The 5925-nt window shown below is 37.3% G+C and overlaps 1 pseudogene; it reads right to left on the reverse strand.

Moving 5' to 3' along the window:
- Window positions 1–203: 203 nt before the first annotated feature.
- Window positions 204–846, reverse strand: LOC114733459 (nicotinamidase 2-like; annotated as a pseudogene).
- Window positions 847–5925: the final 5079 nt, after the last annotated feature.

Consider the following 5925-nt stretch of genomic DNA (forward strand, 5'->3'; position numbering starts at 1 on the left):
GTGAAGGCAAAAGGGAGCTTCATGAATCTTCATATTGCAAAGCCTTGGCTTGAGGATGTGACACTAAAAAACACAAGAAAGTCAACTGAAACCATAAACCTACAATGCAAGGGGAAAAAAACCAAAGCGTGAACTGATAAAATGAGTAGCTTCATATTGAGATAGAAAACCACGGCACTGTTACAGAAATATCTTTGAAGGTTTTATTTTATAGAGAGAGCATGTCGAAGCCTTTGACAATCTACCAAATAAGCAAACCCAAAAGCCATATTCTTCAAAGTGGCCTGTTGGAGCTCCGAATCTGACGTCGCCGTGGCGTCCGCAGACCCTAAACCCTCTCACGAAAGCCTCCCGCGCCGTCATCTCGCAGCACTGGTTCGTAAACACGCCCGTCACAATCACCTCTTTTACTCCCATCTCCACAAGCTTCTCCTCCAACTGAGTGTTCCTAAATGCGCCGTAAGTGTTCTTCTCCACCACCATCTCCTCCGGCTTCCGATCAAGTGTTGGTATAAGTTCCGCCTCCGGTGTGCCGTCCAGGACGAGGTTGTCGTTCCACCACTCACTGAGCATGCCGTAGTCGGCGGGGGACTTGTGGCAGTGGCGCGTGAAGATGACGGGGATGGAAGCATTCCGGCAGAGATCAATTGTGGCGGAGAGATTGGAGAATATGGGCTTGGCTACGGAAGAGAAACAGTTTTGCATGTCAATGACCAAAAGAGCACATGATTTAGGGTCTGGATTCCTCCTCCTTATCTCAAATTTATTGTATGGAGATGATTCGTTCAGAGAAGACGCCATTGATGAAGGCTCTCTTGCTTCTGGTTCAATGTTCCCTGTCTCCTCCCCTCACTCTACTTCGTGGCTTCTCTATATGCTGTTTCACTTTAAGGAACTGTCATGAATTATATTATTATTATTATGTCAATGATGAGGACATTGACGTACGTTAATGATAGGTTTTTCTCTTTTTCCTCGGCTCTACCAATAATTTAACTCAGAACCTCTACACTAGCATTGGGTGATTCTATAAGGAGCTGTTAATGATACGTTAAGGAGCTGTTTGGGTGATTCTATAATTACTTTTTAGAAATATTTTTTATAAATTGAAACAAATTTATTTTATATATATTTATTTTGTATACTGTAAAAATACTAAAACTATAATTTTAATCTTACCTAAACCATGGTCGTTCTAGAAACCATGGTCGTTTTAGAAGGTTCTAGTAAGGACATGGAGTGATAATTATCTCACACACGTGTCTCACAAGAATGGGAGAATTTTTCTTTGTCGAGTGTCATGGGAAATTAAAGGAGGGCTCAAAATCACAATACATGTTTTTTATTTTGTGGGACACATGTTCTTTTATTGAGGCTTATTTAAGCCGCTATGAAACAGTAAACATAAGCATCTCTTACAACGGAATTCAAATTTTAGTTTCTAGAAATTAATTGCTTCCACTACGTCCAATAAGTTATCTAACTTGATTTTAATATGCCATAGTAGCGCCTTAGCCATTGAAGGATATTACTCAGCTAAAAGAAGACAAGTTCGCGGGCAATTTGGGCAAATCCACACCAAGGAGATAAATCAGAAGTTTTAACTTGGTCTACATTTTCTATTTTCCTATTGTTTCTTTTGAGCTTCTAAGATGTATATTTCTCCAAAACTCTATACCTAGCCTAAACACAAGCCCTCCTTCTTACTCTTTCATACGCCCTCGTCCTATCTTCTTCATCTTTTTCCATTTTCTTTTATTTTCGCATGGAATACTAAGTACTCCTTTGAACCTATTTACAAGACAAAAAAAATCCTATTTATAAGTTACGTAATTAAATGTTTCACATGAATTTATAATTTTAAATAAGTCTTTATTTTTCTATTATGTAGAGTGTATAATATTAAATAGGAATAAAACTGAAAAATTATTAAATTTTAAAATGAAGTTAGTAAAATTTAATATTTTTCTTAATTTTGACGTAACTTATTAGAAATTGACTTGTAAATAGAAATAGAATAGTAGTTTGATGGTGCCATGGCTGAAGGCTTGGATAAAAAGACTAAGCTTTCATGCGCTTTGCTTGCAAATTAGATTAATTGAGATGTCCATTTCATTAATTTCTCTGCTCTTTTCCATTTTCCAATTTTGTATGTAGGTTCAAGCTGGGTTTAGTTTGGATTTGAGTGTGAAATAGTAAGGCAATTAATTTGACCCATTGATGAAAGCAAACAGTGCGCTTCAATCTCAAAATATAACATTAAATGGTGAATGAAATATTAGTCTTTAGAAGAAGAAAAAGAAGGATCAGATCAGTTGTTTAGTTATTATATTACTCTTCCGGTCATAAATATAAAACCTTTATACACAGTAGTATAAGGGTCTTATATTTAGGATCGGAGAAGTACTTTATAGTAATCCCATTTAGACTCTCATGGTAACCAAGAAACCTTGGAACCAAAACTTTTCATTCCATTATATTTGAGAGTAGCACTTTATTGCACTACAAAAAAATTGACTTTCAGCGGCGACTTTTGTCGCCGCTGAAAGTACAAAAGTCGCCGCCAAAAGTTTTTTGCGGCGACAAGTCGCCGCTGAAAAGTCGTTGCCGTAGCAGCTGTGGCTGAAAACTTTCAGTGGCGACTAAAAAGGTCGCCACTAAAAGATACTTTCAGCGGCGACTTTTAGAAGTTTCGGCGGCGACTAATGTCGCCGCCGAAAACACTTTCAGCGGCGACATTTGTCGCCGCCAAAAAGTCTTTCAGCGGCGACAAAAAAGTCGCCGCAGAAAACACTTTCGGCGGCGACACTCTTGTCGCCGCTGAAAGACTTTTTGGCGGCGACAAATGTCGCCGCCGAAAGTGTTTTCTGCGGCGACTTTTTTGTCGCCGCCGAAAGTAATGCCTAAAAAGAATTAGCTTTACCAATGCCACGTCATCGCCGTCGGTGCCACGTCATCATCTCCGACCGCCACGTCATCACCGTCGACCTCCACGTCATCGCCATCGGCGGCCACATCATCACCGCCGACCGCCACATCATCACTAGCCACCTCCACGTCATTGCCACATCACTCCTCCTCGCCACGTCATCGTCCAAATATTTTCACCTTAAATGTGTCTTCTTCCAGGTTCGAACTCGTGACCGCCTCTTTTCGTGTCCAACCTTCTTGCCGCTGAGCCAGATTGAATTTGTTTATTAATATTGTAAAATAAAATATATACTATTATATTATACTTTCAGCGGCGACAAAAAAAGTCGCCGCTGAAGGTCCACTTGCAGCGGCGACTAAAAAAGTCGCCGCGGAAAGTCCACTTTCGGCGGCGACAAAAAAAGTCGCCGCTGAAAGTCTTGGTTTCAATGGCGAACTTTCAGCGGCGACTAAAAAAGTCGCCGCTGAAAGTCCACTTTCGGCGGCGACAAAAAAAGTCGCCGCTGAAGGTCCCCTTTCGGCGGCGACAAAAAAAGTCGCCGCTGAAAGTCTTGGTTTCAATGGCGAACTTTCAGCGGCGACTAAAAAAGTCGCCGCTGAAGGTGCACTTTCGGCGGCGACAAAAAAAGTCGTCGCTGAAGGTCCACTTTCGGCGGCGACAAAAAAAGTCGCCGCTGAAGGTCCCCTTTCGGCGGCGACAAAAAAAGTCGCCGCTAAAAGTCTTGGTTTCAATGGCGAACTTTCAGCGGCGACTAAAAAAGTCGCCGCTGAAGGTGCACTTTCGGCGGCGACAAAAAAAGTCGCCGCTGAAGGTCCACTTTCGGCGGCGACACTTTGTCGCCGCTGAAAGTCTTGGTTTCAATGGCGAACTTTCAGCGGCGACTAAAAATGTCGCCGCTAAAAGTCCACTTTCGGCGGCGACAAAAAAAGTCGCCGCTGAAGGTCCACTTTCAGCGGCGACACTTTTGTCGCCGCTAAAAGTCTTAGTTTCAGCGGCGACTTTTTGGTGTCGCCGCTGAAAGTGGACCTTCAGCGGCGACTTTTTTTGTCGCCGCCGAAAGTCGTCGCCTAAAGTCTGTTTTTTTGTAGTGTTGGGTCAAAGGTTATTGTATTTGCTTGAATTTAGCCTTTGTGGGAAAAACTTTGAAGCTTGATCAATATGAAGGGGCCTCTTACAGCAATGTCTTGAAGGATATCTTCTATTTGCTGTTTGTTTTTCCTTTTTTCATTCTGTTTTCGTAGGAAATATTAGTTCAGCTTCTTTTATGACCTTTTTTAATTCTAGTTTATGCTTTTCTTCTATTATTATACTTTGAATTTTTACTTTTACTTAATATCATCTTGCCTTTACTTAAAAAAAAAAAAAGATTGTTGTGGGTTGATTGGATAGAATTTTTTTTTAATGAATTTGAGTATGATTTTGTTGTTGATTAGACGAATTTAGAATGTGTTGGTTGATGGAATTTTTTGTCTCTGCTCAATAATTAGGTGCTAGCTGAATTTCTGTTATGGGTTCATGCATGTGTATGTGTATAGATTAATTTATGATTTTTTTTGGCAAAGGTAAATATATATATATATATATATATCAATATAATTAACCGAGAGAATTGCGTGATAAAGACGTTCGTTGCTGCTTTGCTTTTCAATTATTTTATTTTGCATTTACATGAAGAAGAAATGTTAAGTAAGAGAACCTGATTTGTGAAAATTACGGCATTATCTTAAGTTCAATAATTGTCGCTTCCACTCCATATAGATGCATCTTACAAAATCATATATATGTATATATCAGAATGTTTATATATATATATATATATATATATTGCTTTTGCTTATCCTATGTGTTGCATAAACTTTGCATTAAAAAAATCATATACTATTTATAATTCATGAATATAACAATTTGTTAGAGCTTCTACATGATACACACGGATTAGCTACATATATAGATAATTTTAAAACTGTGCCTCACGACGAGGTTCTTGAGTTAATAAAAATTTATTATAATTTGTAGAATCATAAATTTATTGATGCCAATTATTATTACTTCGTTCGATCTTGCGTTGCTTAATTACTTTCTATTATTTAGTGCCAAGAATATTCATATTTTAGAGCCTCTGTCAGACCTATGAAGGGCCAAACGGGGCCATTACCTCGTCAATCTTCATGAAATATCATCTTGCAGAAACAGAATAAATATCATAAATGATATTGATGTTGAAACCTTTTTTTTTTTTAACTTATATATTGTATAACGATCAATCTACGACATGATTCACTCAATATAAAATATAAAAAATTATTTAGTTGCACTAATGTTCACATGCCAGGCAGATATATATGTTCAATATTCAGAATAGTGTCTCTTTTACAGTCTTAATGGTTCATATTAATTTGATATTTAAGCTCATAGTATGTTTTGGTACAATCGAGTGCATGAAAAAACATATAAAATAAAAAATTTGTCTTAAATCCTTTTTTATGACTTTAAAATAATTTTTTTAAAGTTAGAACAATTCAAGAGAATGAGAATTCCAAAGCACAACGATTTTTTTTTGGCCGTCACTATTAAGAAGTGGTCTAAGACGCGTATAAATCATGGTAAAAATCGTAAAATGAATATTTGTAAGTCCTTTAACCTTAAATAAAATAGAATCATAGGTATATCAACACATCAATATATATATATATATATATATATAAGCTTCTTTTTTAAATTTCATGCATGTTTCTTGAGCTCCTATGTTGAAATAAATTTTCAATCTCCTTCTACAAAAACGTGAATCTCAATTCTTCTTTTGATAATAAATAATAAGCATTTTTTAAATATACCCCGTCTTTGTTAAAACTATATGACTCAAGTCACCTAAGTATTTTACACTATAGAAATGGTTAAGGCTTATCCAACATTCTAAAATATTTTTTTAACTGCGTTTAGCATCCTAAAGTATGTTTTATTTCATCTAACATCTAGATACACCTAGCATTTCA

This window comes from Neltuma alba, unplaced genomic scaffold, assembly GCF_004799145.2.
Source record: "Neltuma alba isolate B1F8T4 unplaced genomic scaffold, ASM479914v2 tig00012999_pilon, whole genome shotgun sequence".
Classification (NCBI taxonomy): Eukaryota; Viridiplantae; Streptophyta; class Magnoliopsida; order Fabales; family Fabaceae; genus Neltuma; species Neltuma alba.